This window comes from Salmo trutta, chromosome 14, assembly GCF_901001165.1.
Source record: "Salmo trutta chromosome 14, fSalTru1.1, whole genome shotgun sequence".
Classification (NCBI taxonomy): domain Eukaryota; kingdom Metazoa; phylum Chordata; class Actinopteri; order Salmoniformes; family Salmonidae; genus Salmo; species Salmo trutta.
Window position 1 is genome coordinate 11,300,592 of NC_042970.1, and position 21,362 is coordinate 11,321,953.

The 21,362-nt window shown below is 38.9% G+C and overlaps 25 non-coding genes across 25 annotated transcripts; all 25 read left to right on the forward strand.

Annotated features, from left to right (window-relative positions):
- Positions 1–996: 996 nt before the first annotated feature.
- Positions 997–1,068, forward strand: trnae-uuc (transfer RNA glutamic acid (anticodon UUC)). The gene has a single exon. It is a non-coding gene; the product is annotated as a tRNA-Glu (tRNA).
- Positions 1,069–1,660: 592 nt separating this feature from the next.
- On the forward strand, positions 1,661–1,733 carry trnar-acg (transfer RNA arginine (anticodon ACG)). Its single transcript has one exon. It is a non-coding gene; the product is annotated as a tRNA-Arg (tRNA).
- Positions 1,734–2,984: 1,251 nt separating this feature from the next.
- trnar-acg (transfer RNA arginine (anticodon ACG)) lies at positions 2,985–3,057 on the forward strand. The gene has a single exon. It is a non-coding gene; the product is annotated as a tRNA-Arg (tRNA).
- An 879-nt stretch (positions 3,058–3,936) lies between these two features.
- On the forward strand, positions 3,937–4,008 carry trnae-uuc (transfer RNA glutamic acid (anticodon UUC)). Its single transcript has one exon. It is a non-coding gene; the product is annotated as a tRNA-Glu (tRNA).
- Positions 4,009–5,255: 1,247 nt separating this feature from the next.
- trnae-uuc (transfer RNA glutamic acid (anticodon UUC)) lies at positions 5,256–5,327 on the forward strand. The gene has a single exon. It is a non-coding gene; the product is annotated as a tRNA-Glu (tRNA).
- Positions 5,328–5,641: 314 nt separating this feature from the next.
- Positions 5,642–5,714, forward strand: trnar-acg (transfer RNA arginine (anticodon ACG)). Its single transcript has one exon. It is a non-coding gene; the product is annotated as a tRNA-Arg (tRNA).
- Positions 5,715–6,593: 879 nt separating this feature from the next.
- Positions 6,594–6,665, forward strand: trnae-uuc (transfer RNA glutamic acid (anticodon UUC)). Its single transcript has one exon. It is a non-coding gene; the product is annotated as a tRNA-Glu (tRNA).
- A 1,254-nt stretch (positions 6,666–7,919) lies between these two features.
- Positions 7,920–7,991, forward strand: trnae-uuc (transfer RNA glutamic acid (anticodon UUC)). The gene has a single exon. It is a non-coding gene; the product is annotated as a tRNA-Glu (tRNA).
- A 318-nt stretch (positions 7,992–8,309) lies between these two features.
- Positions 8,310–8,382, forward strand: trnar-acg (transfer RNA arginine (anticodon ACG)). The gene has a single exon. It is a non-coding gene; the product is annotated as a tRNA-Arg (tRNA).
- An 879-nt stretch (positions 8,383–9,261) lies between these two features.
- Positions 9,262–9,333, forward strand: trnae-uuc (transfer RNA glutamic acid (anticodon UUC)). Its single transcript has one exon. It is a non-coding gene; the product is annotated as a tRNA-Glu (tRNA).
- A 318-nt stretch (positions 9,334–9,651) lies between these two features.
- On the forward strand, positions 9,652–9,724 carry trnar-acg (transfer RNA arginine (anticodon ACG)). Its single transcript has one exon. It is a non-coding gene; the product is annotated as a tRNA-Arg (tRNA).
- Positions 9,725–10,603: 879 nt separating this feature from the next.
- On the forward strand, positions 10,604–10,675 carry trnae-uuc (transfer RNA glutamic acid (anticodon UUC)). Its single transcript has one exon. It is a non-coding gene; the product is annotated as a tRNA-Glu (tRNA).
- A 318-nt stretch (positions 10,676–10,993) lies between these two features.
- trnar-acg (transfer RNA arginine (anticodon ACG)) lies at positions 10,994–11,066 on the forward strand. Its single transcript has one exon. It is a non-coding gene; the product is annotated as a tRNA-Arg (tRNA).
- Positions 11,067–11,945: 879 nt separating this feature from the next.
- Positions 11,946–12,017, forward strand: trnae-uuc (transfer RNA glutamic acid (anticodon UUC)). The gene has a single exon. It is a non-coding gene; the product is annotated as a tRNA-Glu (tRNA).
- A 318-nt stretch (positions 12,018–12,335) lies between these two features.
- On the forward strand, positions 12,336–12,408 carry trnar-acg (transfer RNA arginine (anticodon ACG)). The gene has a single exon. It is a non-coding gene; the product is annotated as a tRNA-Arg (tRNA).
- An 879-nt stretch (positions 12,409–13,287) lies between these two features.
- On the forward strand, positions 13,288–13,359 carry trnae-uuc (transfer RNA glutamic acid (anticodon UUC)). Its single transcript has one exon. It is a non-coding gene; the product is annotated as a tRNA-Glu (tRNA).
- A 317-nt stretch (positions 13,360–13,676) lies between these two features.
- trnar-acg (transfer RNA arginine (anticodon ACG)) lies at positions 13,677–13,749 on the forward strand. The gene has a single exon. It is a non-coding gene; the product is annotated as a tRNA-Arg (tRNA).
- An 879-nt stretch (positions 13,750–14,628) lies between these two features.
- trnae-uuc (transfer RNA glutamic acid (anticodon UUC)) lies at positions 14,629–14,700 on the forward strand. The gene has a single exon. It is a non-coding gene; the product is annotated as a tRNA-Glu (tRNA).
- A 319-nt stretch (positions 14,701–15,019) lies between these two features.
- Positions 15,020–15,092, forward strand: trnar-acg (transfer RNA arginine (anticodon ACG)). The gene has a single exon. It is a non-coding gene; the product is annotated as a tRNA-Arg (tRNA).
- Positions 15,093–15,971: 879 nt separating this feature from the next.
- On the forward strand, positions 15,972–16,043 carry trnae-uuc (transfer RNA glutamic acid (anticodon UUC)). The gene has a single exon. It is a non-coding gene; the product is annotated as a tRNA-Glu (tRNA).
- Positions 16,044–16,360: 317 nt separating this feature from the next.
- On the forward strand, positions 16,361–16,433 carry trnar-acg (transfer RNA arginine (anticodon ACG)). The gene has a single exon. It is a non-coding gene; the product is annotated as a tRNA-Arg (tRNA).
- An 879-nt stretch (positions 16,434–17,312) lies between these two features.
- Positions 17,313–17,384, forward strand: trnae-uuc (transfer RNA glutamic acid (anticodon UUC)). The gene has a single exon. It is a non-coding gene; the product is annotated as a tRNA-Glu (tRNA).
- A 318-nt stretch (positions 17,385–17,702) lies between these two features.
- Positions 17,703–17,775, forward strand: trnar-acg (transfer RNA arginine (anticodon ACG)). The gene has a single exon. It is a non-coding gene; the product is annotated as a tRNA-Arg (tRNA).
- A 1,540-nt stretch (positions 17,776–19,315) lies between these two features.
- trnae-uuc (transfer RNA glutamic acid (anticodon UUC)) lies at positions 19,316–19,387 on the forward strand. The gene has a single exon. It is a non-coding gene; the product is annotated as a tRNA-Glu (tRNA).
- A 1,651-nt stretch (positions 19,388–21,038) lies between these two features.
- Positions 21,039–21,111, forward strand: trnar-acg (transfer RNA arginine (anticodon ACG)). The gene has a single exon. It is a non-coding gene; the product is annotated as a tRNA-Arg (tRNA).
- Positions 21,112–21,362: the final 251 nt, after the last annotated feature.

A 21,362-nucleotide genomic window follows, 5' to 3' on the forward strand; every position in this document is an offset into this window, starting at 1 on the left:
TGTTGAACACTGGTCTAGGTGTGAAATGACTTTAGCTTTAATATGGGGCCAGTGGCGCAATGGATAATGTGTCTGACTACGGATTAAAAGATTCTAGGTTCGACTCCTGGCTGGCTCGAAGACATATTTATGTGACCAAAATCAAGCTGGGAAAAATACTCTTCAGTTTGTCTGGCTGTTCTCGCTTAAACACATTTTAGACAGATTTTATTTGGGACATTTCCCCAACATCTCTGAGAAAAAAGATGGAGCTTTTAATTACAACAGGCATAATTTCAACATTTATAGATTTGTCTTTGATGATTTTTTTATTATTAAATATCTTTAAATATGGTCTAGCGGTTACGATTCCTGGTTTTCACCCAGGTGGCCTGTTTTCGACTCCCGGTATGGGAAAGAACATCTTGTCATTTGGCATGCACATGTGTAACAACAGATACCACATTTTAACTGGCAGCAGTATCACACAACACAACAATATTCACTCAGCAACAGGAAATGTGACACGTTATGTAGATTCAACATTCACAAGGCTTTTTAAATGTTGAATACACTTCATGATTGCATTTCTTGCTCTGCAGTAAAATTCATGCAACAAAAGGAGGATCAAATTAAGATATGCATCTGTATCAGAAAACCATGGAACCTTGTCTCTGACAGACGCTGAGAATGTGAACACTGGTCTAGGTGTGACCTGACTTTGGCTTTAATATGGGGACTTGGCCCAATGGATAATGTGTCTGACTACGGATCAGAAGATTCTAGGTTTGGCTCCTGGCTGGTTCGAAGACATATTTAGTTGACCAAAATCAAGCTGGGAAAAAAACTCTTTACTTTTCAGTGTGTTTTTCTGTTCTCGCTTAAACACATTTTAAACAGATTTTATATGGGACTTTTCCCCAACATCTCCGAGAAAAAAGATGGAGTTTTTATTACAACAGGCATAATTTCAACATTTATAGATTTGTCTGTGATGTTTTTCTTAAGTAAGTGTCTTCCCATATGGTCTAGCGGTTAGGATACCTGGTTTTCACCCAGGTGGCCTGGGTTCAACTCCCGTTATGGGAAAGAACATCTTGTCATTTGGCATGCACTTGTGTAACAACAAATCACACATTTGAACTGGTGGCAGTATCACACAACATGACAACATTACCTCAGCAACAGGATATGTGACATGTTATGTATATTCAAAATGTACAATGTTTTCTAAACCTTGAATAAACTTCATGTTTACATTTCTTGCTCTGCAGTAAAAATCATGCTACAACTGGAGGATCAAATTAAGATATGCATCTGTAACAGAAAACCAAGGAACCTTTTATATTCAAAATGTACAATGTTTTCTAAACCTTGAATAAACTTCATGTTTGCATTTCTTGCTCTGCAGTAAAAATCATGCTACAACTGGAGGATCAAATTAAGATATGCATCTGTAACAGAAAACCAAGGAACCTTGTATATTCAAAATGTACAATGTTTTCTAAACCTTGAATAAACTTCATGTTTGCATTTCTTGCTCTGCAGTAAAAATCATGCTACAACTGGAGGATCAAATTAAGATATGCATCTGTAACAGAAAACCAAGGAACCTTGTCGGTGACAAACGCTGAGAATGTGAACACTGGTCTAGGTGTGAAATGACTTTAGCTTTAATATGGGGCCAGTGGCGCAATGGATAACTTGTCTGACTACGGATCAGAAGATTCTAGGTTCGACTCCTGGCTGGCTTGAAGACATATTTATGTGACCAAAATCAAGCTGGGAAAAATACTCTTCAGTATGTCTGGCTGTTCTCGCTTAAACACATTTTAGACAGATTTTATATGGGACTGTTCCCCAACATCTCTGAGAAAAAAGATGGAGCTTTTATTTACAACAGGCATAATTTCAACATTTATAGATTTGTCTTTGATGATTTTTTTATTATTAAATCCCTTCCCATATGGTCTAGCGGTTACGATTCCTGGTTTTCACCCAGGTGGCCTGTTTTCGACTCCCGGTATGGGAAAGAACATCTTGTCATTTGGCATGCACATGTGTAACAACAGATACCACATTTTAACTGGCAGCAGTATCACACAACACAACAATATTCCCTCAGCAACAGGAAATGTGACATGTTATGTAGATTCAACATTCACAAGGCTTTTTAAATGTTGAATACACTTCATGATTGCATTTCTTGCTCTGCAGTAAAATTCATGCAACAAAAGGAGGATCAAATTAAGATATGCATCTGTATCAGAAAACCAAGGAACCTTGTCTCTGACAGAAGCTGAGAATGTGAACACTGGTCTAGGTGTGACCTGACTTTGACTTTAATATGGGGCCTTGGCCCAATGGATAATGTGTCTGACTACAGATCAGAAGATTCTAGGTTTGACTCCTGGCTGGCTCGAAGACATATTTAGTTGACCAAAATCAAGCTGGGAAAAATACTCTTTACTTTTCAGTGTGTCTGGCTGTTCTTGCTTAAACACATTTTAGACACATTTTCTATGGGACTTTTCCCCAACATCTCTGAGAAAAAAGATGGACTTTTTAATTACAACAGGCATAATTTCAACATTTATAGATTTGTCTGTGATGTTTTTCTTAGGTAAGTGTGTTCCCATATGGTCTAGCGGTTAGGATACCTGGTTTTCGCCCGGGTTCAACTCCCGGTATGGGAAAGAACATCTTGTCATTTGGCATGCACATGTGTAACAACAAATCACACATTTGAACTGGTGGCAGTATCACACAACATGACAACATTCCCTCAGCAACAGGATATGTGACATGTTATGTATATTCAAAATGTACAATGTTTTCTAAACCTTGAATAAACTTCATGTTTGCATTTCTTGCTCTGCAGTAAAAATCATGCTACAACTGGAGGATCAAATTAAGATATGCAGAAAACCAAGGAACCTTGTCGGTGACAGACGCTGAGAATGTGAACACTGGTCTAGGTGTGAAATGACTTTAGCATTAATATGGGGCCAGTGGCGCAATGGATAACGTGTCTGACTACGGATCAGAAGATTCTAGGTTCGACTCCTGGCTGGCTCGAAGACATATTTATTTGACCAAAATCAAGCTGGGAAAAATACTCTTCAGTTTGTCTGGCTGTTCTCGCTTAAACACATTTTAGACAGATTTTATATGGGACTGTTCCCCAACATCTCTGAGAAAAAATATGGAGCTTTTATTTACAACAGGCATAATTTCCACATTTATAGATTTGTCTTTGATGATTTTTTTATTATTAAATCCCTTCCCATATGGTCTAGCGGTTACGATTCCTGGTTTTCACCCAGGTGGCCTGTTTTCGACTCCCGGTATGGGAAAGAACATCTTGTCATTTGGCATGCACATGTGTAACAACAGATACCACATTTTAACTGGCAGCAGTATCACACAACACAACAATATTCCCTCAGCAACAGGAAATGTGACATGTTATGTAGATTCAACATTCACAAGGCTTTTTAAATGTTGAATACACTTCATGATTGCATTTCTTGCTCTGCAGTAAAATTCATGCAACAAAAGGAGGATCAAATTAAGATATGCATCTGTATCAGAAAACCAAGGAACCTTGTCTCTGACAGAAGCTGAGAATGTGAACACTGGTCTAGGTGTGACCTGACTTTGGCTTTAATATGGGGCCTTGGCCAAATGGATAATGTGTCTGACTACGGATCAGAAGATTCTAGGTTTGACTCCTGGCTGGCTCGAAGACATATTTAGTTGACCAAAATCAAGCTGGGAAAAATACTCTTTACTTTTCAGTGTGTCTGGCTGTTCTTGCTTAAACACATTTTAGACACATTTTCTATGGGACTTTTCCCCAACATCTCTGAGAAAAAAGATGGACTTTTTAATTACAACAGGCATAATTTCAACATTTATAGATTTGTCTGTGATGTTTTTCTTAAGTAAGTGTGTTCCCATATGGTCTAGCGGTTAAGATACCTGGTTTTCACCCAGGTGGCCCGGGTTCAACTCCCGGTATGGGAAAGAACATCTTGTCATTTGGCATGCACATGTGTAACAACAAATCACACATTTGAACTGGTGGCAGTATCACACAACATGACAACATTCCCTCAGCAACAGGATATGTGACATGTTATGTATATTCAAAATGTACAATGTTTTCTAAACCTTGAATAAACTTCATGTTTGCATTTCTTGCTCTGCAGTAAAAATCATGCTACAACTGGAGGATCAAATTAAGATATGCAGAAAACCAAGGAACCTTGTCGGTGACAGACGCTGAGAATGTGAACACTGGTCTAGGTGTGAAATGACTTTAGCATTAATATGGGGGATAACGTGTCTGACTACGGATCAGAAGATTCTAGGTTCGACTCCTGGCTGGCTCGAAGACATATTTATTTGACCAAAATCAAGCTGGGAAAAATACTCTTCAGTTTGTCTGGCTGTTCTCGCTTAAACACATTTTAGACAGATTTTATATGGGACTGTTCCCCAACATCTCTGAGAAATAATATGGAGCTTTTATTTACAACAGGCATAATTTCCACATTTATAGATTTGTCTTTGATGATTTTTTTATTATTAAATCCCTTCCCATATGGTCTAGCGGTTACGATTCCTGGTTTTCACCCAGGTGGCCTGTTTTCGACTCCCGGTATGGGAAAGAACATCTTGTCATTTGGCATGCACATGTGTAACAACAGATACCACATTTTAACTGGCAGCAGTATCACACAACACAACAATATTCCCTCAGCAACAGGAAATGTGACATGTTATGTAGATTCAACATTCACAAGGCTTTTTAAATGTTGAATACACTTCATGATTGCATTTCTTGCTCTGCAGTAAAATTCATGCAACAAAAGGAGGATCAAATTAAGATATGCATCTGTATCAGAAAACCAAGGAACCTTGTCTCTGACAGAAGCTGAGAATGTGAACACTGGTCTAGGTGTGACCTGACTTTGGCTTTAATATGGGGCCTTGGCCCAATGGATAATGTGTCTGACTACGGATCAGAAGATTCTAGGTTTGACTCCTGGCTGGCTTGAAGACATATTTAGTTGACCAAAATCAAGCTGGGAAAAATACTCTTTACTTTTCAGTGTGTCTGGCTGTTCTTGCTTAAACACATTTTAGACACATTTTCTATGGGACTTTTCCCCAACATCTCTGAGAAAAAAGATGGACTTTTTAATTACAACAGGCTTAATTTCAACATTTATAGATTTGTCTGTGATGTTTTTCTTAAGTAAGTGTGTTCCCATATGGTCTAGCGGTTAGGATACCTGGTTTTCACCCAGGTGGCCCGGGTTAAACTCCCGGTATGGGAAAGAACATCTTGTCATTTGGCATGCACATGTGTAACAACAAATCACACATTTTAACTGGTGGCAGTATCACACAACATGACAACATTCCCTCAGCAACAGGATATGTGACATGTTATGTATATTCAAAATGTACAATGTTTTCTAAACCTTGAATAAACTTCATGTTTGCATTTCTTGCTCTGCAGTAAAAATCATGCTACAACTGGAGGATCAAATTAAGATATGCATCTGTAAAAACCAAGGAACCTTGTCGGTGACAGACGCTGAGAATGTGAACACTGGTCTAGGTGTGAAATGACTTTAGCATTAATATGGGGCCAGTGGCGCAATGGATAACGTGTCTGACTACGGATCAGAAGATTCTAGGTTTGACTCCTGGCTGGCTCGAAGACATATTTATTTGACCAAAATCAAGCTGGGAAAAATACTCTTCAGTTTGTCTGGCTGTTCTCGCTTAAACACATTTTAGACAGATTTTATATGGGACTGTTCCCCAACATCTCTGAGAAAAAATATGGAGCTTTTATTTACAACAGGCATAATTTCAACATTTATAGATTTGTCTTTGATGATTTTTTTATTATTAAATCCCTTCCCATATGGTCTAGCGGTTACGATTCCTGGTTTTCACCCAGGTGGCCTGTTTTCGACTCCCGGTATGGGAAAGAACATCTTGTCATTTGGCATGCACATGTGTAACAACAGATACCACATTTTAACTGGCAGCAGTATCACACAACACAACAATATTCCCTCAGCAACAGGAAATGTGACATGTTATGTAGATTCAACATTCACAAGGCTTTTTAAATGTTGAATACACTTCATGATTGCATTTCTTGCTCTGCAGTAAAATTCATGCAACAAAAGGAGGATCAAATTAAGATATGCATCTGTATCAGAAAACCAAGGAACCTTGTCTCTGACAGAAGCTGAGAATGTGAACACTGGTCTAGGTGTGACCTGACTTTGGCTTTAATATGGGGCCTTGGCCCAATGGATAATGTGTCTGACTACGGATCAGAAGATTCTAGGTTTGACTCCTGGCTGGCTCGAAGACATATTTAGTTGACCAAAATCAAGCTGGGAAAAATACTCTTTACTTTTCAGTGTGTCTGGCTGTTCTTGCTTAAACACATTTTAGACACATTTTCTATGGGACTTTTCCCCAACATCTCTGAGAAAAAAGATGGACTTTTTAATTACAACAGGCATAATTTCAACATTTATAGATTTGTCTGTGATGTTTTTCTTAAGTAAGTGTGTTCCCATATGGTCTAGCGGTTAGGATACCTGGTTTTCACCCAGGTGGCCCGGGTTCAACTCCCGGTATGGGAAAGAACATCTTGTCATTTGGCATGCACATGTGTAACAACAAATCACACATTTGAACTGGTGGCAGTATCACACAACATGACAACATTCCCTCAGCAACAGGATATGTGACATGTTATGTATATTCAAAATGTACAATGTTTTCTAAACCTTGAATAACTTCATGTTTGCATTTCTTGCTCTGCAGTAAAAATCATGCTACAACTGGAGGATCAAATTAAGATATGCATCTGTAACAGAAACCAAGGAACCTTGTCGGTGACAGACGCTGAGAATGTGAACACTGGTCTAGGTGTGAAATGACTTTAGCATTAATATGGGGGATAACGTGTCTGACTACGGATCAGAAGATTCTAGGTTCGACTCCTGGCTGGCTCGAAGACATATTTATTTGACCAAAATCAAGCTGGGAAAAATACTCTTCAGTTTGTCTGGCTGTTCTCGCTTAAACACATTTTAGACAGATTTTATATGGGACTGTTCCCCAACATCTCTGAGAAATAATATGGAGCTTTTATTTACAACAGGCATAATTTCCACATTTATAGATTTGTCTTTGATGATTTTTTTATTACTAAATCCCTTCCCATATGGTCTAGCGGTTACGATTCCTGGTTTTCACCCAGGTGGCCTGTTTTCGACTCCCGGTATGGGAAAGAACATCTTGTCATTTGGCATGCACATGTGTAACAACAGATACCACATTTTAACTGGCAGCAGTATCACACAACACAACAATATTCCCTCAGCAACAGGAAATGTGACATGTTATGTAGATTCAACATTCACAAGGCTTTTTAAATGTTGAATACACTTCATGATTGCATTTCTTGCTCTGCAGTAAAATTCATGCAACAAAAGGAGGATCAAATTAAGATATGCATCTGTATCAGAAAACCAAGGAACCTTGTCTCTGACAGAAGCTGAGAATGTGAACACTGGTCTAGGTGTGACCTGACTTTGGCTTTAATATGGGGCCTTGGCCCAATGGATAATGTGTCTGACTACGGATCAGAAGATTCTAGGTTTGACTCCTGGCTGGCTTGAAGACATATTTAGTTGACCAAAATCAAGCTGGGAAAAATACTCTTTACTTTTCAGTGTGTCTGGCTGTTCTTGCTTAAACACATTTTAGACACATTTTCTATGGGACTTTTCCCCAACATCTCTGAGAAAAAAGATGGACTTTTTAATTACAACAGGCATAATTTCAACATTTATAGATTTGTCTGTGATGTTTTTCTTAAGTAAGTGTGTTCCCATATGGTCTAGCGGTTAGGATACCTGGTTTTCACCCAGGTGGCCCGGTTTCAACTCCCGGTATGGGAAAGAACATCTTGTCATTTGGCATGCACATGTGTAACAACAAATCACACATTTGAACTGGTGGCAGTATCACACAACATGACAACATTCCCTCAGCAACAGGATATGTGACATGTTATGTATATTCAAAATGTACAATGTTTTCTAAACCTTGAATAAACTTCATGTTTGCATTTCTTGCTCTGCAGTAAAAATCATGCTACAACTGGAGGATCAAATTAAGATATGCATCTGTAACAGAAAACCAAGGAACCTTGTCGGTGACAGACGCTGAGAATGTGAACACTGGTCTAGGTGTGAAATGACTTTAGCTTTAATATGGGGCCAGTGGCGCAATGGATAACGTGTCTGACTACGGATCAGAAGATTCTAGGTTCGACTCCTGGCTGGCTCGAAGACATATTTATTTGACCAAAATCAAGCTGGGAAAAATACTCTTCAGTTTGTCTGGCTGTTCTCGCTTAAACACATTTTAGACAGATTTTATATGGGACTGTTCCCCAACATCTCTGAGAAAAAAGATGGAGCTTTTATTTACAACAGGCATAATTTCAACATTTATAGATTTGTCTTTGATGATTTTTTTATTATTAAATCCCTTCCCATATGGTCTAGCGGTTACGATTCCTGGTTTTCACCCAGGTGGCCTGTTTTCGACTCCCGGTATGGGAAAGAACATCTTGTCATTTGGCATGCACATGTGTAACAACAGATACCACATTTTAACTGGCAGCAGTATCACACAACACAACAATATTCCCTCAGCAACAGGAAATGTGACATGTTATGTAGATTCAACATTCACAAGGCTTTTTAAATGTTGAATACACTTCATGATTGCATTTCTTGCTCTGCAGTAAAATTCATGCAACAAAAGGAGGATCAAATTAAGATATGCATCTGTATCAGAAAACCAAGGAACCTTGTCTCTGACAGAAGCTGAGAATGTGAACACTGGTCTAGGTGTGACCTGACTTTGGCTTTAATATGGGGCCTTGGCCCAATGGATAATGTGTCTGACTACGGATCAGAAGATTCTAGGTTTGACTCCTGGCTGGCTTGAAGACATATTTAGTTGACCAAAATCAAGCTGGGAAAAATACTCTTTACTTTTCAGTGTGTCTGGCTGTTCTTGCTTAAACACATTTTAGACACATTTTCTATGGGACTTTTCCCCAACATCTCTGAGAAAAAAGATGGACTTTTTAATTACAACAGGCATAATTTCAACATTTATAGATTTGTCTGTGATGTTTTTCTTAAGTAAGTGTGTTCCCATATGGTCTAGCGGTTAGGATACCTGGTTTTCACCCAGGTGGCCCGGGTTCAACTCCCGGTATGGGAAAGAACATCTTGTCATTTGGCATGCACATGTGTAACAACAAATCACACATTTGAACTGGTGGCAGTATCACACAACATGACAACATTCCCTCAGCAACAGGATATGTGACATGTTATGTATATTCAAAATGTACAATGTTTTCTAAACCTTGAATAAACTTCATGTTTGCATTTCTTGCTCTGCAGTAAAAATCATGCTACAACTGGAGGATCAAATTAAGATATGCATCTGTAACAGAAAACCAAGGAACCTTGTCGGTGACAGACGCTGAGAATGTGAACACTGGTCTAGGTGTGAAATGACTTTAGCATTAATATGGGGCCAGTGGCGCAATGGATAACGTGTCTGACTACGGATCAGAAGATTCTAGGTTCGACTCCTGGCTGGCTCGAAGACATATTTATTTGACCAAAATCAAGCTGGGAAAAATACTCTTCAGTTTGTCTGGCTGTTCTCGCTTAAACACATTTTAGACAGATTTTATATGGGACTGTTCCCCAACATCTCTGAGAAAAAATATGGAGCTTTTATTTACAACAGGCATAATTTCAACATTTATAGATTTGTCTTTGATGATTTTTTTATTATTAAATCCCTTCCCATATGGTCTAGCGGTTACGATTCCTGGTTTTCACCCAGGTGGCCTGTTTTCGACTCCCGGTATGGGAAAGAACATCTTGTCATTTGGCATGCACATGTGTAACAACAGATACCACATTTTAACTGGCAGCAGTATCACACAACACAACAATATTCCCTCAGCAACAGGAAATGTGACATGTTATGTAGATTCAACATTCACAAGGCTTTTTAAATGTTGAATACACTTCATGATTGCATTTCTTGCTCTGCAGTAAAATTCATGCAACAAAAGGAGGATCAAATTAAGATATGCATCTGTATCAGAAAACCAAGGAACCTTGTCTCTGACAGAAGCTGAGAATGTGAACACTGGTCTAGGTGTGACCTGACTTTGGCTTTAATATGGGGCCTTGGCCCAATGGATAATGTGTCTGACTACGGATCAGAAGATTCTAGGTTTGACTCCTGGCTGGCTCGAAGACATATTTAGTTGACCAAAATCAAGCTGGGAAAAATACTCTTTACTTTTCAGTGTGTCTGGCTGTTCTTGCTTAAACACATTTTAGACACATTTTCTATGGGACTTTTCCCCAACATCTCTGAGAAAAAAGATGGACTTTTTAATTACAACAGGCATAATTTCAACATTTATAGATTTGTCTGTGATGTTTTTCTTAAGTAAGTGTGTTCCCATATGGTCTAGCGGTTAGGATACCTGGTTTTCACCCAGGTGGCCCGGGTTCAACTCCCGGTATGGGAAAGAACATCTTGTCATTTGGCATGCACTTGTGTAACAACAAATCACACATTTGAACTGGTGGCAGTATCACACAACATGACAACATTCCCTCAGCAACAGGATATGTGACATGTTATGTATATTCAAAATGTACAATGTTTTCTAAACCTTGAATAAACTTCATGTTTGCATTTCTTGCTCTGCAGTAAAAATCATGCTACAACTGGAGGATCAAATTAAGATATGCATCTGTAACAGAAAACCAAGGAACCTTGTCGGTGACAGACGCTGAGAATGTGAACACTGGTCTAGGTGTGAAATGACTTTAGCATTAATATGGGGCCAGTGGCGCAATGGATAACGTGTCTGACTACGGATCAGAAGATTCTAGGTTCGACTCCTGGCTGGCTCGAAGACATATTTATTTGACCAAAATCAAGCTGGGAAAAATACTCTTCAGTTTGTCTGGCTGTTCTCGCTTAAACACATTTTAGACAGATTTTATATGGGACTGTTCCCCAACATCTCTGAGAAAAAATATGGAGCTTTTATTTACAACAGGCATAATTTCAACATTTATAGATTTGTCTTTGATGATTTTTTTATTATTAAATCCCTTCCCATATGGTCTAGCGGTTACGATTCCTGGTTTTCACCCAGGTGGCCTGTTTTCGACTCCCGGTATGGGAAAGAACATCTTGTCATTTGGCATGCACATGTGTAACAACAGATACCACATTTTAACTGGCAGCAGTATCACACAACACAACAATATTCCCTCAGCAACAGGAAATGTGACATGTTATGTAGATTCAACATTCACAAGGCTTTTTAAATGTTGAATACACTTCATGATTGCATTTCTTGCTCTGCAGTAAAATTCATGCAACAAAAGGAGGATCAAATTAAGATATGCATCTGTATCAGAAAACCAAGGAACCTTGTCTCTGACAGAAGCTGAGAATGTGAACACTGGTCTAGGTGTGACCTGACTTTGGCTTTAATATGGGGCCTTGGCCCAATGGATAATGTGTCTGACTACAGATCAGAAGATTCTAGGTTTGACTCCTGGCTGGCTCGAAGACATATTTAGTTGACCAAAATCAAGCTGGGAAAAATACTCTTTACTTTTCAGTGTGTCTGGCTGTTCTTGCTTAAACACATTTTAGACACATTTTCTATGGGACTTTTCCCCAACATCTCTGAGAAAAAAGATGGACTTTTTAATTACAACAGGCATAATTTCAACATTTATAGATTTGTCTGTGATGTTTTTCTTAAGTAAGTGTGTTCCCATATGGTCTAGCGGTTAGGATACCTGGTTTTCACCCAGGTGGCCCGGGTTCAACTCCCGGTATGGGAAAGAACATCTTGTCATTTGGCATGCACATGTGTAACAACAAATCACACATTTGAACTGGTGGCAGTATCACACAACATGACAACATTCCCTCAGCAACAGGATATGTGACATGTTATGTATATTCAAAATGTACAATGTTTTCTAAACCTTGAATAAACTTCATGTTTGCATTTCTTGCTCTGCAGTAAAAATCATGCTACAACTGGAGGATCAAATTAAGATATGCATCTGTAACAGAAAACCAAGGAACCTTGTCGGTGACAGACGCTGAGAATGTGAACACTGGTCTAGGTGTGAAATGACTTTAGCATTAATATGGGGCCAGTGGCGCAATGGATAACGTGTCTGACTACGGATCAGAAGATTCTAGGTTCGACTCCTGGCTGGCTCGAAGACATATTTATTTGACCAAAATCAAGCTGGGAAAAATACTCTTCAGTTTGTCTGGCTGTTCTCGCTTAAACACATTTTAGACAGATTTTATATGGGACTGTTCCCCAACATCTCTGAGAAAAAAGATGGAGCTTTTATTTACAACAGGCATAATTTCAACATTTATAGATTTGTCCTTGATGATTTTTTTATTATTAAATCCCTTCCCATATGGTCTAGCGGTTACGATTCCTGGTTTTCACCCAGGTGGCCTGTTTTCGACTCCCGGTATGGGAAAGAACATCTTGTCATTTGGCATGCACATGTGTAACAACAGATACCACATTTTAACTGGCAGCAGTATCACACAACACAACAATATTCCCTCAGCAACAGGAAATGTGACATGTTATGTAGATTCAACAATCACAAGGCTTTTTAAATGTTGAATACACTTCATGATTGCATTTCTTGCTCTGCAGTAAAATTCATGCAACAAAAGGAGGATCAAATTAAGATATGCATCTGTATCAGAAAACCAAGGAACCTTGTCTCTGACAGAAGCTGAGAATGTGAACACTGGTCTAGGTGTGACCTGACTTTGGCTTTAATATGGGGCCTTGGCCCAATGGATAATGTGTCTGACTACAGATCAGAAGATTCTAGGTTTGACTCCTGGCTGGCTCAAAGACATATTTAGTTGACCAAAATCAAGCTGGGAAAAATACTCTTTACTTTTCAGTGTGTCTGGCTGTTCTTGCTTAAACACATTTTAGACACATTTTCTATGGGACTTTTCCCCAACATCTCTGAGAAAAAAGATGGACTTTTTAATTACAACAGGCATAATTTCAACATTTATAGATTTGTCTGTGATGTTTTTCTTAAGTAAGTGTGTTCCCATATGGTCTAGCGGTTAGGATACCTGGTTTTCACCCAGGTGGCCCGGGTTCAACTCCCGGTATGGGAAAGAACATCTTGTCATTTGGCATGCACATGTGTAACAACAAATCACACATTTGAACTGGTGGCAGTATCACACAACATGACAACATTCCCTCAGCAACAGGATATGTGACATGTTATGTATATTCAAAATGTACAATGTTTTCTAAACCTTGAATAAACTTCATGTTTGCATTTCTTGCTCTGCAGTAAAAATCATGCTACAACTGGAGGATCAAATTAAGATATGCATCTGTAACAGAAACCAAGGAACCTTGTCGGTGACAGACGCTGAGAATGTGAACACTGGTCTAGGTGTGAAATGACTTTAGCATTAATATGGGGCCAGTGGCGCAATGGATAACGTGTCTGACTACGGATCAGAAGATTCTAGGTTCGACTCCTGGCTGGCTCGAAGACATATTTATTTGACCAAAATCAAGCTGGGAAAAATACTCTTCAGTTTGTCTGGCTGTTCTCGCTTAAACACATTTTAGACAGATTTTATATGGGACTGTTCCCCAACATCTCTGAGAAAAAATATGGAGCTTTTATTTACAACAGGCATAATTTCAACATTTATAGATTTGTCTTTGATGATTTTTTTATTATTAAATCCCTTCTCATATGGTCTAGCGGTTACGATTCCTGGTTTTCACCCAGGTGGCCTGTTTTCGACTCCCGGTATGGGAAAGAACATCTTGTCATTTGGCATGCACATGTGTAACAACAGATACCACATTTTAACTGGCAGCAGTATCACACAACACAACAATATTCCCTCAGCAACAGGAAATGTGACATGTTATGTAGATTCAACATTCACAAGGCTTTTTAAATGTTGAATACACTTCATGATTGCATTTCTTGCTCTGCAGTAAAATTCATGCAACAAAAGGAGGATCAAATTAAGATATGCATCTGTATCAGAAAACCAAGGAACCTTGTCTCTGACAGAAGCTGAGAATGTGAACACTGGTCTAGGTGTGACCTGACTTTGGCTTTAATATGGGGCCTTGGCCCAATGGATAATGTGTCTGACTACAGATCAGAAGATTCTAGGTTTGACTCCTGGCTGGCTCGAAGACATATTTAGTTGACCAAAATCAAGCTGGGAAAAATACTCTTTACTTTTCAGTGTGTCTGGCTGTTCTTGCTTAAACACATTTTAGACACATTTTCTATGGGACTTTTCCCCAACATCTCTGAGAAAAAAGATGGACTTTTTAATTACAACAGGCATAATTTCAACATTTATAGATTTGTCTGTGATGTTTTTCTTAAGTAAGTGTGTTCCCATATGGTCTAGCGGTTAGGATACCTGGTTTTCACCCAGGTGGCCCGGGTTCAACTCCCGGTATGGGAAAGAACATCTTGTCATTTGGCATGCACATTGTGTAACAACAAATCACACATTTGAACTGGTGGCAGTATCACACAACATGACAACATTCCCTCAGCAACAGGATATGTGACATGTTATGTATATTCAAAATGTACAATGTTTTCTAAACCTTGAATAAACTTCATGTTTGCATTTCTTGCTCTGCAGTAAAAATCATGCTACAACTGGAGGATCAAATTAAGATATGCATCTGTAACAGAAAACCAAGGAACCTTGTCGGTGACAGACGCTGAGAATGTGAACACTGGTCTAGGTGTGAAATGACTTTAGCTTTAATATGGGGCCAGTGGCGCAATGGATAACGTGTCTGAATACGGATCAGAAGATTCTAGGTTCGACTCCTGGCTGGCTCGAAAACATATTTATTTGACCAAAATCAAGCTGGGAAAAATACTCTTCAGTTTGTCTGGCTGTTCTCGCTTAAACACATTTTAGACAGATTTTATATGGGACTGTTCCCCAACATCTCTGAGAAAAAATATGGAGCTTTTATTTACAACAGGCATAATTTCAACATTTATAGATTTGTCTTTGATGATTTTTTTATTATTAAATCCCTTCCCATATGGTCTAGCGGTTACGATTCCTGGTTTTCACCCAGGTGGCCTGTTTTCGACTCCCGGTATGGGAAAGAACATCTTGTCATTTGGCATGCACATGTGTAACAACAGATACCACATTTTAACTGGCAGCAGTATCACACAACACAACAATATTCCCTCAGCAACAGGAAATGTGACATGTTATGTAGATTCAACATTCACAAGGCTTTTTAAATGTTGAATACACTTCATGATTGCATTTCTTGCTCTGCAGTAAAATTCATGCAACAAAAGGAGGATCAAATTAAGATATGCATCTGTATCAGAAAACCAAGGAACCTTGTCTCTGACAGAAGCTGAGAATGTGAACACTGGTCTAGGTGTGACCTGACTTTGGCTTTAATATGGGGCCTTGGCCCAATGGATAATGTGTCTGACTACGGATCAGAAGATTCTAGGTTTGACTCCTGGCTGGCTTGAAGACATATTTAGTTGACCAAAATCAAGCTGGGAAAAATACTCTTTACTTTTCAGTGTGTCTGGCTGTTCTTGCTTAAACACATTTTAGACACATTTTCTATGGGACTTTTCCCCAACATCTCTGAGAAAAAAGATGGACTTTTTAATTACAACAGTCATAATTTCAACATTTATAGATTTGTCTGTGATGTTTTTCTTAAGTAAGTGTGTTCCCATATGGTCTAGCGGTTAGGATACCTGGTTTTCACCCAGGTGGCCCGGGTTCAACTCCCGGTATGGGAAAGAACATCTTGTCATTTGGCATGCACATGTGTAACAACAAATCACACATTTGAACTGGTGGCAGTATCACACAACATGACAACATTCCCTCAGCAACAGGATATGTGACATGTTATGTATATTCAAAATGTACAATGTTTTCTAAACCTTGAATAAACTTCATGTTTGCATTTCTTGCTCTGCAGTAAAAATCATGCTACAACTGGAGGATCAAATTAAGATATGCATCTGTAACAGAAAACCAAGGAACCTTGTTGGTGACAGACGCTAGAATGTGAACACTGGTCTAGGTGTGAAATGACTTTAGCTTTAATATGGGGCCAGTGGCGCAATGGATAACGTGTCTGACTACGGATCAGAAGATTCTAGGTTCGACTCCTGGCTGGCTCGAAGACATATTTATTTGACCAAAATCAAGCTGGGAAAAATACTCTTCAGTTTGTCTGGCTGTTCTCGCTTAAACACATTTTAGACAGATTTTATATGGGACTGTTCCCCAACATCTCTGAGAAAAAAGATGGAGCTTTTATTTACAACAGGCATAATTTCAACATTTATAGATTTGTCCTTGATGATTTATTTATTATTAAATCCCTTCACATATGGTCTAGCGGTTACGATTCCTGGTTTTCACCCAGGTGGCCTGTTTTCGACTCCCGGTATGGGAAAGAACATCTTGTCATTTGGCATGCACATGTGTAACAACAGATACCACATTTTAACTGGCAGCAGTATCACACAACACAACAATATTCCCTCAGCAACAGGAAATGTGACATGTTATGTAGATTCAACATTCACAAGGCTTTTTAAATGTTGAATACACTTCATGATTGCATTTCTTGCTCTGCAGTAAAATTCATGCAACAAAAGGAGGATCAAATTAAGATATGCATCTGTATCAGAAAACCAAGGAACCTTGTCTCTGACAGAAGCTGAGAATGTGAACACTGGTCTAGGTGTGACGTGACTTTGGCTTTAATATGGGGCCTTGGCCCAATGGATAATGTGTCTGACTACGGATCAGAAGATTCTAGGTTTGACTCCTGGCTGGCTCGAAGACATATTTAGTTGACCAAAATCAAGCTGGGAAAAATACTCTTTACTTTTCAGTGTGTCTGGCTGTCCTCGCTTAAACACGTTTTAGACAGATTTTATATGGGACTTTTCCCCAACATCTCTGAGAAAAAAGATGGAGTTTTTAATTACAACAGTCATAATTTCAACATTTATAGATTTGTCTGTGATGTTTTTCTTACGTAAGTGTCTTCCCATATGGTCTAGTGGTTAGGATAGCTGGTTTTCACCCAGGTGGCCCGGGTTCAACTCCCGGTATGGGAAAGAACATCTTGTCATTTGGCATGCACTTGTGTAACAACAAATCACACATTTGAACTGGTGGCAGTATCACACAACATGACAACATTCCCTCAGCAACAGGATATGTGACATGTTATGTATATTCAAAATGTACAATGTTTTCTAAACCTTGAATAAACTTCATGTTTGCATTTCTTGCTCTGCAGTAAAAATCATGCTACAACTGGAGGATCAAATTAAGATATGCATCTGTAACAGAAAACCAAGGAACCTTGTCGGTGACAGACGCTGAGAATGTGAACACTGGTCTAGGTGTGAAATGACTTTAGCTTTAATATGGGGCCAGTGGCGCAATGGATAACGTGTCTGAATACGGATCAGAAGATTCTAGGTTCGACTCCTGGCTGGCTCGAAGACATATTTATTTGACCAAAATCAAGCTGGGAAAAATACTCTTCAGTTTGTCTGGCTGTTCTCGCTTAAACACATTTTAGACAGATTTTATATGGGACTGTTCCCCAACATCTCTGAGAAAAAAGATGGAGCTTTTATTTACAACAGGCATAATTTCAACATTTATAGATTTGTCCTTGATGATTTTTTTATTATTAAATCCCTTCCCATATGGTCTAGCGGTTACGATTCCTGGTTTTCACCCAGGTGGCCTGTTTTCGACTCCCGGTATGGGAAAGAACATCTTGTCATTTGGCATGCACATGTGTAACAACAGATACCACATTTGAACTGGCAGCAGTATCACACAACACAACAATATTCCCTCAGCAACAGGATATGTGACATGTTTTGTATATTCAAAATGTACAATGTTTTCTAAACCTTGAATAAACTTCATGTTTGCATTTCTTGCTCTGCAGTAAAAATCATGCTACAACTGGAGGATCAAATTAAGATATGCATCTGTAACAGAAAACCAAGGAACCTTGTCGGTGACAGACGCTGAGAATGTGAACACTGGTCTAGGTGTGAAATGACTTTAGCTTTAATATGGGGCCAGTGGATAACGTGTCTGAATACGGATCAGAAGATTCTAGGTTCGACTCCTGGCTGGCTCGAAGACATATTTATTTGACCAAAATCAAGCTGGGAAAAATACTCTTCAGTTTGTCTGGCTGTTCTCGCTTAAACACATTTTAGACAGATTTTATATGGGACTGTTCCCCAACATCTCTGAGAAAAAAGATGGAGCTTTTATTTACAACAGGCATAATTTCAACATTTATAGATTTGTCCTTGATGATTTATTTATTATTAAATCCCTTCACATATGGTCTAGCGGTTACGATTCCTGGTTTTCACCCAGGTGGCCTGTTTTCGACTCCCGGTATGGGAAAGAACATCTTGTCATTTGGCATGCACATGTGTAACAACAGATACCACATTTTAACTGGCAGCAGTATCACACAACACAACAATATTCCCTCAGCAACAGGAAATGTGACATGTTATGTAGATTCAACATTCACAAGGCTTTTTAAATGTTGAATACACTTCATGATTGCATTTCTTGCTCTGCAGTAAAATTCATGCAACAAAAGGAGGATCAAATTAAGATATGCATCTGTATCAGAAAACCAAGGAACCTTGTCTCTGACAGAAGCTGAGAATCTGAACACTGGTCTAGGTGTGACGTGACTTTGGCTTTAATATGGGGCCTTGGCCCAATGGATAATGTGTCTGACTACGGATCAGAAGATTCTAGGTTTGACTCCTGGCTGCCTCGAAGACATATTTAGTTGACCAAAATCAAGCTGGGAAAAATACTCTTTACTTTTCAGTGTGTCTGGCTGTCCTCGCTTAAACACATTTTAGACAGATTTTATATGGGACTTTTCCCCAACATCTCTGAGAAAAAAGATGGAGTTTTTAATTACAACAGTCATAATTTCAACATTTATAGATTTGTCTGTGATGTTTTTCTTACGTAAGTGTCTTCCCATATGGTCTAGCGGTTAGGATAGCTGGTTTTCACCCAGGTGGCCCGGGTTCAACTCCCGGTATGGGAAAGAACATCTTGTCATTTGGCATGCACTTGTGTAACAACAAATCACACATTTGAACTGGTGGCAGTATCACACAACATGACAACATTCCCTCAGCAACAGGATATGTGACATGTTATGTATATTCAAAATGTACAATGTTTTCTAAACCTTGAATAAACTTCATGTTTGCATTTCTTGCTCTGCAGTAAAAATCATGCTACAACTGGAGGATCAAATTAAGATATGCATCTGTAACAGAAAACCAAGGAACCTTGTCGGTGACCGACGCTGAGAATGTGAACACTGGTCTAGGTGTGAAATGACTTTAGCTTTAATATGGGGCCAGTGGCGCAATGGATAACGTGTCCGAATACGGATCAGAAGATTCTATGTTCGTCTCCTGGCTGGCTCGAAGACATATTTATTTGACCAAAATCAAGCTGGGAAAAATACCCTTCAGTTTGTCTGTCTGTTCTCGCTTAAACACATTTTAGACAGATTTTATATGGGACTGTTCCCCAACATCTCTGAGAAAAAAGATGGAGCTTTTATTTACAACAGGCATAATTTCAACATTTATAGATTTGTCCTTGATGATTTTTTTATTATTAAATCCGTTCCCATATGGTCTAGCGGTTACGATTCCTGGTTTTCACCCAGGTGGCCTGTTTTCGACTCCCGGTATGGGAAAGAACATCTTGTCATTTGGCATGCACATGTGTAACAACAGATACCACATTTTAACTGGCAGCAGTATCACACAACACAACAATATTCCCTCAGCAACAGGAAATGTGACATGTTATGTAGATTCAACAATCACAAGGCTTTTTAAATGTTGAATACACTTCATGATTGCATTTCTTGCTCTGCAGTAAAATTCATGCAACAAAAGGAGGATCAAATTAAGATATGCATCTGTATCAGAAAACCAAGGAACCTTGTCTCTGACAGAAGCTGAGAATGTGAACACTGGTCTAGGTGTGACCTGACTTTAGCTTTAATATGGGGCCTTGGCCCAATGGATAATGTGTCTGACTACGGATCAGAAGATTCTAGGTTTGACTCCTGGCTGGCTCGAAGACATATTTAGTTGACCAAAATCAAGCTGGGAAAAATACTCTTTACTTTTCAGTGTGTCTGGCTGTCCTCGCTTAAACACATTTTAGACAGATTTTATATGGGACTTTTCCCCAACATCTCTGAGAAAAAAGATGGAGTTTTTAATTACAACAGTCATAATTTCAACATTTATAGATTTGTCTGTGATGTTTTTCTTACGTAAGTGTCTTCCCATATGGTCTAGTGGTTAGGATGCCTGGTTTTCGCCTGGGTTCAACTCCCGGTATGGGAAAGAACATCTTGTCATTTGGCATGCACTTGTGTAACAACAAATCACACATTTGAACTGGTGGCAGTATCACACAACATGACAACATTCCCTCAGCAACAGGATATGTTACATGTTATGTATATTCAAAATGTACAATGTTTTCTAAACCTTGAATAAACTTCATGTTTGCATTTCTTGCTCTGCAGTAAAAATCATGCTACAACTGGAGGATCAAATTAAGATATGCATCTGTAACAGAAAACCAAGGAACCTTGTCGGTGACAGACGCTGAGAATGTGAACACTGGTCTAGGTGTGAAATGACTTTAGCTTTAATATGGGGCCAGTGGCGCAATGGATAACGTGTCTGACTACGGATCAGAAGATTCTAGGTTCGACTCCTGGCTGGCTCGAAGACATATTTATTTGACCAAAATCAAGCTGGGAAAAATACTCTTCAGTTTGTCTGGCTGTTCTCGCTTAAACACATTTTAGACAGATTTTATATGGGACTGTTCCCCAACATCTCTGAGAAAAAAGATGGAGCTTTTATTTACAACAGGCATAATTTCAACATTTATAGATTTGTCCTTGATGATTTTTTTATTATTAAATCCCTTCCCATATGGTCTAGCGGTTACGATTCCTGGTTTTCACCCAGGTG